Genomic DNA, 17,015 nt, shown 5'->3' with positions numbered 1-17,015 from the left:
TCTGGCCAGCCGATGGGTGACAAGTGGCGTCCTCTCAGCGGCCAGATCTGGCCAGCCGATGGGTGACAAGTGGCGTCCTCTCAGCGGCCAGATCTGGCCAGCCGATGGGTGACAAGTGGCGTCCTCTCAGCCGCCAGATCTGGCCAGCCGATGGGTGACAAGTGGCGTCCTCTCAGCGACCAGATCTGGCCAGCCGATGGGTGACAAGTGGCGTCCTCTCAGCCGCCAGATCTGACCAGCCGATGGGTGACAAGTGGCGTCCTCTCAGCCGCCAGATCTGGCCATCCGATGGGTGACAAGTGGCGGCCTGCCAGCCGCTCGATTTAGCCAGCCGATGGGTGACAAGTGGCGGCCTGCCAGCCGCTCGATTTAGCCAGCCGATGGATGACAAGTGGCGGCCTGCCAGCCGCTCGATTTAGCCAGCGGATGGATGACAAGTGGCGGCCTCCCAGCCGCTCGATTTAGCCAGCCGATGGATGACAAGTGGCGGCCTCCCAGCCGCTCGATTTAGCCAGCCGATGGATGACAAGTGGCGGCCTCTCAGCCGCTCGATCTAGCCAGCCGATAGGTGACAAGTGGCGGCCTCTCAGCCGCCCGATCTAGCCAGCCGATGGTTGACAAGTGGCGGCCTCTCAGCCGCCCGATTTAGCCAGCGGATGGATGACAAGTGGCGGCCTCTCAGCGGCCCGATCTAGCCAGCCGATGGATGACAAGTGGCGGCCTCTTAGCCGCTCGATTTAGCCAGCCGATGGATGACAAGTGGCGGCCTCTCAGCCGCCCGATCTAGCCAGCCGATAGGTGACAAGTGGCGGCCTCTCAGCCGCCCGATCTAGCCAGCCGATGGTTGACAAGTGGCGGCCTCTCAGCCGCCCGATCTAGCAGCCGATGGATGACAAGTGGCGGCCTCTCAGCCGCCCGATCTAGCCAGCCGATGGTTGACAAGTGGCGGCCTCTCAGCCGCCCGATCTAGCCAGCCGATGGATGACAAGTGGCGGCCTCTCAGCCGCCCGATCTAGCCAGCCGATGGATGACAAGTGGCGGCCTCTCAGCCGCCCGATTTAGCCAGCCGATGGATGACAAGTGGCGGCCTCTCAGCCGCTCGATTTAGCCAGCCGATGGATGACAAGTGGCGGCCTCCCACCCGTCCGATCTAGCCAGCCGATGGATGACAAGTGGCGGCCTCCCACCCGTCCGATCTAGCCAGCCGATGGCTGACAAGTGGCGGCCTCCCAGCCGCCCGATCTAGCCAGCCGATAGGTGACAAGTGGCGGCCTCCCAGCCGCCCGATCTAGCCAGCCGATAGGTGACAAGTGGCGGCCTCTCAGCCGCCCGATCTAGCCAGCGGATGGATGACAAGTGGCGGCCTCTCAATCGCCCGATCTAGCCAGCCGATGGATGACAAGTGGCGGCCTCTTAGCCGCTCGATTTATCTAGCCGATGGATGACAAGTGGCGGCCTCTTAGCCGCTCGATTTAGCCAGCCGATGGATGACAAGTGGCGGCCTCCCACCCGTCCGATCTCGCTGGCGGATGGGTTACAAGTGGCGAGCTCCCACCTAGCCAGCGGATGGGTAACAAGTGGCGAGCTCTCGACCACTCGATCTGGCCGACAGATGGTTAACAAGTGGCGAACTCTCGACCACTCGATCTGGCCAACAGATGGTTAACAAGTGGCTAACTCTTGACCGAACAAGTGGCGAGCTCTCGACCACTCGATCTGGCCGACAGATGGTTAACAAGTGGCGAACTCTTAGACCGATCGATCTGGCCGCGTATAGGTGACAAGTGGCGATCTATTGACGGTCCAGTCTGGCTGCGGATGGGTGAAGAATGGTGGCCTCACACCCGCTAGATCAGGCGAGCGGATTGGTGACAAATGGCTGCCTCTCTGGCGCCCGATCAGGCCAACAGATTCAGCCGCCCAATCTCGCTACTCTAAATCTGAATTCCTGCCACGTGATGTCTGTCAAGCATCCAATCTGACTGCGCTTAACTGCACTAAGCTCCGCATACCGGCATTTATAAAGAGGTGGTAACCGCATAGTGTTTCTAATGTGGGATATATCATCAATGCTGTTAATTTCGTTATTGCCCTCCAGTTATCGTTGCCACGGTTAGGGTCCTGCGCTACTCAGCTGGGTTACTCGGCTTGGTTCATTTGCTTGGATAATTCCCGACTGCCAGGATAATCGGCTTGGCTTGCCTACTCCACTTGGTTACTCCAATGGGCTTCGTTACTTGGCTTCGATATCGGTTTTAGAAAACATCGGAATTCAATAGTTTTAGCTTGTAATGCAGACGCAATTTACCGGCGCTGCATAGGATTATATAAATCACACGCCCAAACCAACGAGAGAGAGAGAAAACAATAAAATTTGCAAACAGAATTAAAGATTGAGATGCAAAAGAGCAGACAGTCGAAGATAAACAAAGTAGAGAAACAGAAGAACTGCTCAGAGAAATTTAGAGTGATTTGCAAAAGGTGGACGGACAAGATTGAAGCTTCTATTGTCAGGTTCTTACATTTTCACATACAATAAAATATTTCGCTGGAGTTTCTCCTGTAATCTTGAATCAACGACGCGAGATATATATAATTGATTTTAAAGAGCTGTTGGACGGGTGCGGTGGGCGTACAGACAGCAAGCAAATATTACTTGATTATCAGTGTCCCATCTGGTGCTAATTAGTTTGTTGCTTTATTCTGTTGGGGGGGGGGTTATCAGTGAAGCATGAAAATGCGAGTCATTTGGTGGGGAGGAATCCTTTAATATGTATCAACGATGCCAGCTATATATATATAGATTTTAAGGAGTTTATTTATTAAATTGTTATTTATTAGTAGTTTTAAAAATAAGGAAATAGGGTTTATTTTATATTTCATATAAGTGGGGAATTATTTTTTCTCAAATCTTAACGACCATCATTGATTAGAAGTTGGAGTCAACATAAACATTACTTCTAATTACATGGAAGACTTTTAGGTAAGATGTAAAAAGATATCTATTATTACAACTTATTTTGTTTAATTATTTGCAATTTTGAGAATGATTATATAAAGCTCCAATCATTATATGATTATTATTAGTTATTAATGTGAAAACTTACATTGTTTACTTTTTTACGATATTGATGTTTTATTAACTTACAATTTTGACATCATATTTAGAATAATCTTTATCCCAACATAAGTTAAAGTTAAAAATAAGCATTTTGATCATTGTTATTTCAAATCTATAATATAAATATAAACACATCAATTAAAGCCAATATTACTTGCTAATTTGTGAGCTATTTAATATTTGCATTAAAAAGATTTACTTTTACCATTTATTAAAAGATATCCACAAACTTTGGAACCTTCAAAACATATATATGATTTCTGTCAGGCTAGAGACACCTTTGACGCTGAAACTCCCTCTATCACTGACAAGTGCTCCCTCTATCACTTGTTAAATATATATATATATTGTTGAATATATTGAATGAGTATGAGGTATATTACACCAGTCGCTGAGATAGAACTTTCAAGTGCATATTTGTCGTCGTCATAGCAAAAACAACATAAAGTCTATGTTTTTTATTGTTTAGAAATATTTTTTTATTGTGTCCACCTTCATGGTGTCCAACATATTTTGTTGGAAGTAATGCTTCCATTTCATGTGTTTCAAGTGTATTATATGTTGTCAATGAGTATTTCGAGGTGTTATTCTAGATGTGGTTGTTTCCCATGTGTATGAGTTGTCATTGTGTCATATCCCAGTCATAGATCCACTTTATTAGGATCTAGATTTGTGGAAGTCAATGATTTACATCCTATATATGTAACTGTTACGATAAATAAAAAATATAGCGTGATTTGTGTTGTGTGTGCGATCTCTCTCGCTCTCTTCAGGTTTCTAACATGGTATGAGATCTTGTTCTGGCTTGATTCCCTTACGGGAAGGCTAGGAGAATGTGAGAGAGACTTGAGTATTACTATACATAGATAGATTAATATAGGTGTGTGAGAGTTGATTTCAGTTGTGAACTTTATTTCTCCCTGTTTATATTTGTGTGTGAGAGTTCAATTTTGTAGATTTGTATACAATGAATAGACAAAATTCCTCTCTATGCTTGTGAGCATTCAATTGGAGCTGAGCCACTTGAAATATCATGAATCTGTCCCATATTTTGTATAGGAACCGAGCATGATAACATGCACTCTTGCAAATTCAAAAGAAGGCCACCATGTTCTCATTGTTGCCATGAGAGAAAGATTGTGTGGGAAAAGAGGGGCCTCAACCCAAATTACAATGATCTGGTCATTATATAGTTAGCTATTGAAACCCGTGTTTCTTTTAAATCTCAAAGTTGTGCACATATATAAAATTTTATAAGCCTAAGTGTCCTAGTTCAAACTATTTTATATGCATGGAGTTGACTAGGATTGTTCTCAAGACATCCAATGTCATTGAATTGGCTCTTGGGAACAAAATTATGGTCATACCTCGATAAAAGGACATGAAATTAAAATGGGATGTACCAACAAAGGCAACGGGTGCATTGCATGAATCAGCCAACATATCATTTAGGTGTTTGTTTCTGCAAGATGGTGATTTGGTAAAACAGGACGATATCTCGACATAAAATCTCGTTTTCCTTGTTGCAGGCTCACTAAAAATGTTGTGGAAGATCTTGGAAAAGGTGAACTGCTTCATATCACTATGAACTGTGAGTCGGATTCCAATAGAATTGATCACCAAAATTTGTGTTTGGCTATGTGGATTGATTGCTAGACATGATGATTTGTCATTGTGCATTAATTTTTTTGCCTCACTTTTCAACGATTTCTCTTATTGTTCATCGCATTCTCTATGAGCACGGATTTTCATATGTTGATTTATTATTTGATCATTCATTGAGTTACAATGGTTAATGTGGTAATTTATATGTGTTAGTAGTGAGTGTTTATTGTTTATATGATCAAGATAGAGTGGAGAGTGGATTCATATGTTATGTGTAAACTTTTAATGGATCTCTGAAGGTGGGCACCTCACATGTCTACAATTTTGTTGATATAGTTGTGAGATGATTTATATAAAGAACCACAAAGAACATGCCAATTAATTAACAATATAATGTGACCCGTCATGCTCCAGGAGCATTAGTCATAGGTAGTTCTTAATAAGGTCAAGCTGGTGTGACCTGTCGTGCTCTGGGAGTGTTAGTATAGGTTATTTTATACAAGTTCAAGTTGCAGAATTATTGTTGGAGACATTTTGTACCCAGAATGTTATCTTAGATAAATGGTGAATATCGTGGAAGGTCATATATTCAACATATGGTGGAAATTCCATAGGATGGTTCAATATCAAGGCTGATCTGTTGCGCTCCAAGAGGTTGAGAAGCGTCAATTCTGCAAAGTACGTCAACGATGGTCTGAAGCAGTTATGTCTTAAATGGATCAAGTGGGAAGCTCGAAAGTGTGGTGAAGAAAAGAGCGAAAATTGTGAGATTTCAGAGTGGATATGAGTGCTAGTGATGACCATATTAGACAAATATGACAAAGATTCATTTATTGTTGTAATGTGTGTTTTCTATATTTGTTACATGTAAGCATTAAGGGAAGTTGTTGGAATTAATGCTTCCATGTCATGTGTGTCATGTGTATTTGTTGATGGTGTTGGACCCGATAACATTCAGGGGATCACCCCGGTATGTGTTATGAAACCAACTCACAAAAAGATAGAAAAGATAGATGAACGCCTTAGAAATAAGCCTCTTCGAGGGGGCAACCTCCTTTACATTACACAAATGAAAATTTCTTGGATGATTCAAATGACAAAACCTCATTTCTATATATAGAAGTCTAAGGGGTCACAATATAACCAAGCCGACCTACAATAATAATATAAAGGCACAAAAATAACAATAGAGGGATTCTATGGGGCACAGTAGTAACAATATGGGGACAATAGGGGCACAACAATATTAACAAGGGATACAACTACACTATTAATGGGGGAATCACTAGTAATATAGGGACTTAACATGCCCCTCTCCTTCAAAAAAATGTTGTCCTCAACGCTTGAGTAGTTTTGGATGCTTCTGTATAAAATTATCATCCTCCCATGTGGAATCTTCAGCGGATAAGTTCTTCCACTTGATGAGATACTCTGAAGTGGATCGATTTCGTAGTTGTCGAGTTCTTGTTTCTATGACTGCTTCTGGTTCCAATATAATTTTTTCTTCCTCGTCAAGTTCTGGAAATATTATTTGAACTGGGAGCTTGTCGCCTATAACCTTCTTTAAACATGAAACATGGAAAATTGGGTGCACTCGAGAAGTTGCAGGAAGCTCCAATTTGTATGCCATAGTACCAATCTTTTGTAACACCTTGTACGGACCATAATACTTTGGTGACAATTTGTTATCCTTCTTAGCTTGCTTGAGGGACATTTGTTTATATGGTTGTAGCCGTAGGAATACCCAATCACCTACATCAAAATTTTTTTCACTGCGATGTTGATCTACCTGTTGTTTCATTCTATTCTCCGCCAACACAAGGTTATCCTTTAAGAGTTGGAGAACTTGTTGTTGATGCTCGATGTGATGTTCCACTGCTTGAACCTTATAATTTTCTCTTAAATATGATGTGATGGATGGTGGCTAATATCCATAAAGTGCCATAAATGGGGTCACTTTTGTTGTAGTATGAAAGGAAGTGTTATACCACCATTCAGCCAGAGGCAACCATTTGACCCATTGTGTCTGTTTATCAAATACAAAGCAACGAAGATATCCTTCCAAACATTTGTTTACTATCTCCGTTTGCCCAGCAGATTGAGGATGATAAGATGAGCTATGAGCTAACTGAGTACCAAGACAAGAAAATAATTCTGTCCAAAAATTTCCCATAAAAGTGGGATCTTTGTCACTTACAATAATCTTTGGGTTTCCATGTAGCTTTTGAATTGTTTCCATAAATGTTGTAGAAACTATACTGGTTTTAAATGGATGTGATAATGCACAAAAGTGTGCATACTTGGTAAGTCTGTCAACTACCACCATGGTGACACTCTTTCCATCAGACTTGGGTAAACCTGTGATAAAATCCATTGAAACCTCCTCCCAACGTTGGCTTGGAATAGATAAAGGTTGTAGTAGACCTGGTGTCTTAATTGTTTCAGCGTTATTTTGTTGGCATACCAAACATTCTGCCACAAACTTTTGAATATCTGATTTAAGGCGATCCTAAAAAAATTCCTTCTTAACCCTGTGTTAAGTTTTAAAAATCCTGAGTGCCCTCCTAAGGGAGAAGCGTGCAATTCTAGAAGAATCTTTTGTTTGAGTTGGGAATTCTTACAAAGGTATAAGCGATCTTTGTACCATAACGAATCATTTTTCCAGCTAAATGTATAAGATGTACTGGAATCTTGTTGCAACTTTCGAATAAGTTCCCACACTTCTTCGTCATTCTTCCATTCCTCCCTTGCTTCGTTTATCCAATCTAGTTGGATAATAGAAATGGCGCACAACAATGCTTCCACATCCTCATCTTTTCTTGAGAGTGCATCTGCCACAACATTTTTCTTCCCTTTTTTGTATATGATTTCAAAGTCATAACCCAACATCTCTGTGACCCATTTTTGTTGTTCTTCAGAGGATAATATTTGTTCTAAAAAGTATTTAAGGCTATCATGATCCGTTTTTACCTTGAAATGTCTTCCCATTAGGTAGGGTGGCCATTTCTTAAGTGCATGTAGTATTGCCAACATTTCCTTCTCATAAATAGCTTTGTGTAAATACTTTCCCTTGATTGGACGACTTTCGAAAGAAATGGGTCTTTCATCTTGCATTAAAACAACACCAATTCCATTTCCAGAAGCATCACATTCCATAATAAAGGTTTTTGTGAAGTCTGGTGTAGCTAAGACCGGTGCTTGGCACATTTCCTCTTTAGGATCTTCGAAGGCCTTTGTTGCTTCCGGAGTCCATGAAAATGCATCTTTCTTTAACAATGTTGTTAGAGGTGCTGCTATTTTCCCATAATTCTTAACAAACTTGCGATAATACCCTGTCAACCAGAGAAATCCTTGCAAATGCTTTATGGATGTGGGGTTTCCCATTCCTTAATGGCTTTAATTTTGCTAGGGTCTACCTTAACTCCTTCATGAGATACAATATGACCCAGATATTCCACCTCTTGTACTCCAAAGAAACATTTGGATCTTTTTGCATATAATTGTTTCTCCTCCAATAGTTTTAGCACTCTGTCAATGTGTTCAACATGATCCTTCCAAGATTCGCTGTAGATTAGTATATCATCAAAAATTACTAACACAAATTTTCTAAGGAAGGGTTTGAAAATGGAAATCATCAAACCTTGAAATGTAGAAGGTGCATTGGTAAGGCCAAAAGGCATGACCAAAAACTCATAGTGACCCTCATGAGTTCTAAATGATGTTTTTGAAATGTCTTGAGTCTTCATTCTGATTTGATGATATCCTGAACAACGATCTAACTTGGTGAAGTAAATTTATCCATGCAATTCATCCAATAATTCATCAATGATAGGAATGGGAAACTTATCTTTAATAGTGAGCTTGTTGAGCTCCCTATAATTCGGACACATGCGCCATGATCCATCCTTCTTGTGCACCAATACTACTGGAGCAGAGAAAGAACTTTGGCTAGGTTGAATTATACCAGCTTCAAGAATTTCTGCAACCATACATTCAATTTCACTCTTTTGGGCATAGGGATATCTGTACGGCCTAATGTTTGGAGGAACACTTCTTGGAATCAAATGAATAGCATGATCATTATCACGAATAGGTGGGAGACCTTTGGGAGTCTCAAATACCTTGGAATGATTGTCCAAGACTTTTTGGAGATCTGGAGCAATAGATGGTTTCGATGTGGAAACATCTAGCAAACATAATTGTGCAATTACTCCTCGTTGTTCCTTTTTTAGAAGCTTTTTCATACCGTTAGAGCTTATTATCTTTCCCGGTTTCCCTGCAATACCCCTTAATTCAACTTCCTTTCATTCTGTATAAAATTTCATGAAAAGCTCTTGGAAGTTAAACGCTATTGTACCCAAGGATTGTAGCCATTGGACTCCTAGTACAACATCAACACCTCCCATTGGAATGGAAAACATTGGGCTTTTCAATACATATTCTCCCATGGATAGCTTGATATTATGGCACTTTCCAGAGCAATTTATCATTCCTCCATTTGCAACCATCACTTGACACTCTGGTGCTGGATATAGGAAGCAATTCAATTCTTTTGTTATCTTACAATGAATAAAATTGTGGGTACTTGTTGAATCAATCAACACTATTACCTTTTTCTTCTTTATTTGTCCTTCTATCTTGATGGTTTGAGGAGTGGTGATTCCAGCCAATGCATTACAAGATATGGTCGGATTCATTTCTTCTTTATCTAGGCTTTGTTCCTGGCGTATATCCTCTTCTTTTGACCTTTCTTGCTCCTTTTCTTCTTCCTCTTCACAATCTATGTAGAATAATTTCTTCTTAGCACACTTATAGCCTTTAGTGTATTTGCTATCACAACTGTAACAAAGCCCTTTTACTCTTTTTTCTTCCAATTGTTGTGGTGTCAACCTTATAGGTTGTGGAAGGCTAGGGGCAACAACACTTCCATATTTATAGTTGTGAGTGGTATGCTTCCTAGTTGCCATAATTTTGCTTTCCATTTTTCTTGCTAACCTGAATGCCTTCTCTAATGAATCAGGTTCCCAAAGGCGAACATCATGTTGGATATTATCCTTTAAAGTCCCTATGAACACATCAATCCTATGCTCCTCTAGAATATTTTTTACCCTTATGTTCAATTTTTGGAACTCCTCAATGCGCTCCATTATTGAACCCTTTTGTTTGAGACTTATCAATTGGCTAAAAAAAGTGTTGCTTTTTGTATCCTCATAATGCGCTATCAATTCTTCCGTAAAAATTTCCCAAGTGATAATTTGTTTACGAGAGCAAAGCCATTGATACCATACAAACTGATTTGGTTCCAAATATAAAGTTGCAATACGTACCTTTTGTGTGTTTTGCACATTATTGAGATCAAAAAATTGCTCCTCCGTAATATCCATGTTGCGGGATCCTTGCCATCAAACTTCCTCATATCGATTTTTGGAATATGGTGGGTCTTCGATACAACATTAGAGTCTATGGAATCATGATTAACATTTCTTTTGTTCTCATCATGAGTTTCCTTTACTATCTTTTCACCATTAGTGACCATTTCTTGTAGCAACTTATTCATATTTATCTTCATTTCTTCCATCTTATCATCCATGCCATCCATTTTAGCGTCCAAGCCATTTATCTTAGCTTCCATGCCATCCATCTTAGCTTCTACGCCTTTCTTTAAACAATCCATCTTAGCTTCTACACCTTTATTTAAACCATCCATCTTAGCTTCTACATCTTTCTTTAAACCATCCATCTTAGATTCTGTTACTTTTTGTGCAAGTGACACTTGTTGCACTTGGTCTCGTAATTTTGATATATCATGTTGCATTTCTTCCTCCTCTTCATGAGTCATGCTAGAGCTTTCAGGTTGCTTACTAGGTGTCTGCATTTTTTTTCCTCGGGGCATCAATTACCGATAATAATGCTTTACTATGCCCTTTGTATTCCTTCAAACTAATTTTTCAAACCAAGCTTATGCAAAAATTTTGAAAAAACTACACACCTTTTTTTCACTGTGTAGGAGCTTGATACTGAATTTGATATATCTCTGTAATTTCGGATCATCCAGTTCTAAAATTGCGACCTATAGTAGCCCTATGCATCCTCTTTCCAATTCCACCAGTCTAATCCAAAATAGATTCTCCAAGGAAGAGTTATGCACAATCTCCCAAGATGACTTGATTATAGACCTTTCCAGAAGAGCGAACTTGTATGAAGTGCCACGTGTCACTGTTTTGACCTTTGGCTCTGAAAAATATATACAAGAAACTACAGTCTGTCCTCTTTCTGTACCTTTTTACAAAATTTCAATCTGGATGCTTAGAGATAAATTTATGACGATTTTCCCCAGGTCACCTGTTTGGAATGTAATTCAGGAGTCTGCCAAAAGACCAACTTACTTAGATCATATCTCCGCAAATATAGCGGGAAAAGCTCTGAAATTCGAACTCGAGGTTCAGTGCAATTTCGTATCAAATGGGGTTTTTTTTTTGCCGCTTCTGAAACATCGCAGAAAAAAGTTATAGCGAAAATGCCACGATGACCTATTTGGAGCAATGAAACCCTAGAATCCAAAGCTCTGATACCAAATGTTATGAAACCAGCTCACAAAAAGATAGAAAAGATAGATGAACGCCTTAGAAAGAAGCCTCTTTGAGGGGGCAACCTCCTTTACATTACACAAATGAACGATTCTTGGATGATTCAAATAACAAAACCTCCTTTCTATATATAGGAGTCTAAGGGGTCACAATATAACCAAGCCGACCTAAAAATAATAATGTAAAGGCACAAAATAACAATAGAGGGATTCTATGGGGCACAATAATAACAATATGGGGACAATAGGGGCACACCAATATTAATAAGGGATACAACTACAATATTAATGGGGGCATCACCAGTATTATAGGGACCTAACAGTATGAAGTCCCAACTAGACCTCACACCATTTGGTGTGGGAGTCCCATCCGGTATGATGGCTCAGTTTCCATTATCTTAAAGATTTGCCTCAACCCTTACTTGTCTGCGCAGGAGAGTGGTCTGCTTTGTCTTTCAAGAAGTGAGGTTCATGTGCCTGGTGATTGTAAGTGTCACTTGTTTCAATGGTTCTTTCACCGTAGAGGGAGAGGGTAGGAGTGAGTCCCAAGTCGGTTGGGAGTAGTCCCAACTTTGCTAGGAACACACAACACAACAGGACATGCACAACTTCCGATGGAACAGTCCACACGGATGCGGCAGTCACAACACACAAGGGAAGATAACATGTATAACACTCAGCGGATTAGTCTGCGTGAGTGCAATGGTTTTTATAGCAAGTTTTATGTGAAAGGTTTGTCTGATGTCTGGGAGAGTAGTCAACACGAGCGAGACAGCGTTAACAACATATACAACACATTTTCATTAACATATATGTATTACAACAAGTGAATTAGTTCAAGTGTTAAACACAGGTTAAAGCAACATGCATCACAAGTGCTCAAGATTAGTCTTACAACAGTTACAATACATTAGTGAAAACGTGTTGGCCTGTTAGCAGGCTTCGGAATTAAGTAAAATTTCCAAGACACATTGTTACACCATACATCGCTAACCCTATGAGCGGGGCGTTGGAGCCGCTACTTACTCCTCAAAGAAAAGATTATAGACTCTCAAGGCTATGTGGGAGGAGCTGAGGTGAAAATTCCTTTGCATGTACAAATGAGGGGGTATTTATAGCCAAGGGTGAAACTGACCCTTGTGGCTATCCGACTATCCTCATGACTATTTGAATTCCATTACTTTTCGACTTTACATGACTCTTCATACAACAAGTGGGCCTCTTGGAGTTCCACGTTAAGTTACATTGTTTGACAATATGGCCCATAGTAGAGATGTGGGAAACATGACTCATGACAGACTCGACATGATAGCAGTAGTACATTCGTGCTGCTGCTGGTGTGCATGTCGAGCTGTAGTGTTGCTGGTGATGGATGTCCTCATGGTGTGTCATAGCTTCACCTTCGCATGGCAACATGCGTGAACTCTTTGATGGTTGTTGGGTTTGCTTGATGTTACATTTGCACGCTACTCCTTGCTTGTATGTTGGAAGGCTTGACAAGTTCATTCGTTCGCGAAAAGTGCATGTTCGTCTGTCTGTCTGTGACCAAATTTTGCATGTTTGCTTGTCCGTCCATCCGCGAACACATCTTTGCATGATCATCCATTCATGAGCACATCTCTTTGCATGCATCGTTTGTTCGTCCGTTGGCGAACATGTCCTTCTGCATGTGCTCCCTTCGTTCATCCCATCCGTCATCGCGCCATGATTTTTTTGTACCTAGATCTTCAGTCACTCATGAAGAGATGACATCAAATCCATAAACCTCCTAGTCTACCATGATACATGATCATTTCGGATGTAGGTGACCAAGAGAGGTGACAAGGTTGTGAGGCAGGATGGAGGCTCTGGGCACTACTGATGAAAACTTTGCAGGAGTCACTAGGTGATGAAGATGGGCAATCTAAATCGACAGTGACTATTTGCGGGGTCTGGCTCAGTACAGGACAAAAATGCGCAGTTTTTAGGAGGAACAGTCAGGGCTATGGGAAGGCTGGGTAGGAAAAATCTGTGTAGTTTCCGAAACGAGCGGACAACGAGAGCTTGGAAGCCAAAACTGCTCAATTCCTAAGGGGAACTGATAGTCATCTTCTGGGTCTCTGGCAACAAAAACTGTACAATTCCTTAGGGGAACTAGTAGTCAGCTGCTGGGAGCTTGGCAGCAAAAACCACACAATTCCTGGAGGGAACTAACAGTTAGCTGTTGGAGCTTGGCAGCAAAAACTACGCAATTCCTGAGGTGAACTGTCAGTTGGTTGTCGGAAGATGCTGGCGCGAAAAAATGCACTGATGCTGGGAGGCTGGCTTACTGGTCACATCTGCGTAGTTTCTGAGCTGAGCGAACTATTGGGTAGCAGAGGACTTGCTCATGAAAACTACACAATTTTCTGGGTGAGCAGCCGGTCAACTGTCGAGAGGGTTGGCAGGAAAAATTGCGCAATTTTCTGAGGGAGATAGGGACAGAAACTTTGTGTCTGTCCGGCATGTCTGTGAAATTTTCTCAGTCAACGGAGTGGGTAAGGTCTGCAGCCTCTGTGCAATTTTGAGGGGAGTCAGTGCCAGGGTGGCTACCGGGTCAAACTCTCCGATTGACCAACATGAACGTTGATTGATTTGCTTGCGGACAACGCAACTTGAAATGGCTTGCTTGGTACTTCTGCATTGTTCTAGGTGACAACTGATTGAGTCGATGGTGGGGTGATGGTTCGAATGTCAAAGGGGAATCCGGTCGTTAGAGCTTCAACAAAGCGAGTAAGTGTGTGAACAAGCGAAAGATGCATACGTGATCTTGCAAACACACACCTACATGACTAGACGATGAGACAATTCAAACCATCCAGACACACATGCTCAACATGACTGACCGACGGTGTAAGCGACAAGCATGACACTTGTGATTGATCGTTGGTCGACCATGATGATGCTTTCGCGATAGTGTATGTGACTCAGTGTGTGAGTGCGACAAAATTTTTACATAGCGAACACAACAAGTACACACGAAGCAAAGACCTTGAGTACAACTTGAACATGGTTGCAAGCATGACATTGACATCAACATGCAAAAACTTGGGGGAAACGATCAAGCAAGGTGGGTGTGAAGACTCACATGAGCTCACGGAGTGAACCCGAGTTTGTGCAACCATCAAGTGAAACTCTGGAGGGAGGCTCCGAAACTGGGTGCAGGCTAAAATTTTGGAGGGTGTTTGTAGTCGTTACAATACTTGGCGACACTGTTAGAACACCAGCTTCTCTGTTTTGGTTCATTGATAGCAAAGGGACTTGGTCTTTCGGGGAGTATTGAATCACTGTGAGGGTTACTTTGGCTTCCCCACTTACCCCATGGACATACACAATTAACCTTTTTCCAACTCAGTCAAACACAATCAAAATTTTAGCTTGATCACAGTGTTTTGAATTCGGGAAGGGTAGTTTAGCTCGCTAGTTGAATATTTTCAGAGTATAAATTTTCATCTCTCGTGTTGCTCCGCTACCAGCAGGCCTGGACAGTACCCCGACGGAGTCACTTTGGAACACACGCATTTCTCCACTACCAGTGAGCCTAGTCAATACCTCGGTGGAGTTGCATGCTTCACCTCTCTGCGTAGGAAGCCTATCTCTTCTTTCACCTTTGTATTTTTTTCAAGAGGACTGTGCATAGGAACTTATTTATTTTTGGGTCGGAAGAGGTATCCCAACTTATTGAGAGCAGAAGAGGTTGTTCCTTCAGAGAAGCATGTAATACCTCTGACATAGGTTTGCTCGTTTAGACTTTCCCCTTCTCCGTTTCTACTAGTTGGATGAGCTTGAACACATATAGCAGAAGGATGAGTATAGGCATGGGGCTTCCCAATGTGGACACAAGTTCATGGTTGGACCCAAACTTCCCTTGTAGACGGCCCGTATTTTCCATCAAGACTTCATTGGCCGAAGGTTATAACCAAGCACAAAGAAGACGAATACAAGATTGGAGAAATGCCACAGTGTCACAAGTTTTTTCAAATCTCAACCACATACTCTATTCAAAAGCCAAAACATAGTAGTTGGCAACACTTATTTCCGGAAAAAAAAATAGTAAAGTATCAAGCAAACAAAACAAACGTAAATAAAAATAGTGGGTGGAAAAAACCAAATAAAAACAAAATGAAAACAACAGGCAACAAGCAGACTATGTACATGACATGGGGCATGGCCCGGCCTACTAGAAGTGATGCTTGAGATCTTAGCTGTTGACATGAAGGTTGTCAACCCTCCCATCAAGTGATTGCAGATGGTATGTGTGTGGGCCAGGATTCTCATGGACCAGCATAATACTATCAGGTTCCACTATCGGAACCTGGTGGTATTCTGAAATACCTTTAGGTGAAGATGTCACTACTACTTTAGATACTGTGTGTAGCATAGGCTTTGATGATAGCACAGGGTAGTTGTTTTTATTCCGGGAACAGTTAAAGTTTCTGAAATCAATGCATAAGCAGATTTCCCCGGATTTATTACTTATAGAACTTAAATTAGAAACCCATGTATGGTGACAAACTTTGTAAGTAATCCAAACATCCAACAACTTAGTCAATTCTTTCTGTATAAGGGGTTCAAGCGACATATGTGTTTTACCCAAATTTTGTTGCAATGGCTTGGCTCCTCCTTTGCTTGGAATCCCATGTTGGATTATTCGCGTTTCATATGTACTCAGGTCATCATATCCCCACGCAGACACATACCAATATTGTTTGATCAAGCGAACAAAGGCTTGCCACTATTGCGATGTGTAGCTTGCACCGAGACTGACTATCTTTGGTTCGTGATTGGTTACTAGGTTGCTCTGTTCGTTCGTAGTGTTGGACCTATGGGTTAATAGAAAAACCACACCCTTGGGGATGGGGTTGCCTTTCTTGCCATCAGCTACAATTTTCAGGTGTTGCTCGTGCTCATCTTCATTAGCTATTGTGTCCTTGAAAGAATCAACATTGTTCATGGAGTGCGGTATCTATTGACCATCACCAAAAATGCGTAGCTCAGTTATGTTATCAGAGACAAAATGATTATACAAAACTTCAACAATACATCTATCCCTAATTAGTGACATATTAGCAAATGCGTTTGTCGAGGCATTGGTAGCTGCAATACACGTTCTTGGCACAAAAATGATATTAAATGCTTGGAAGCTAGAGATTAGTCACCATACCTCTAGTTGGTAACTTTTGAGACGAGGTGACAAACAGTGAATGGTGTTACGTACCTGTCGTACCACTGTTTCCGAATCACCTACCACTTTGAGTGCGACCACGTTGAGGCTAATGGATTTTTGTAAGCCCAACATGAGTGCTTCATACTTAGCAACATTGTTTGTGCACTCAAACTCCAAGCGGCTTGAAATCATGTGTTTTATGTTGTTTGGGTCAACCAAGATACACCTGGCCCCTAAGTCATCATGTGTCTTTGATCCATCAAAATACATGGTCCACAACTCGTTTGTACATGGACCATTTAACACACTTTCACTGCTGCTACTGCTGTTGCTACTGCTACTACTAATAATGTTACAATGTGCTATACATGTTTCATTTCTGTCAGTTGGGCAAGGAAGGAGACCCAATTGTGTGTCTGGTGGGGTTGGAGCTGGCTCTGCATGATAACACCTCGACGTTGTTTCCTGTAGGTAGTTTCCAAACATGAGTTCTGCGAAGGCCAACGGCTCATTCTTGC

The sequence above is a fragment of the Pinus tabuliformis genome, chromosome 7, assembly GCF_031772625.1.
Source record: "Pinus tabuliformis cultivar Carrire ecotype Pingquan chromosome 7, CPIR1, whole genome shotgun sequence".
Lineage (NCBI taxonomy): Eukaryota > Viridiplantae > Streptophyta > Pinopsida > Pinales > Pinaceae > Pinus > Pinus tabuliformis.
The sequence above is the reverse complement of the archived record's forward strand: the minus strand, read 5'-3'. Positions refer to the sequence as shown.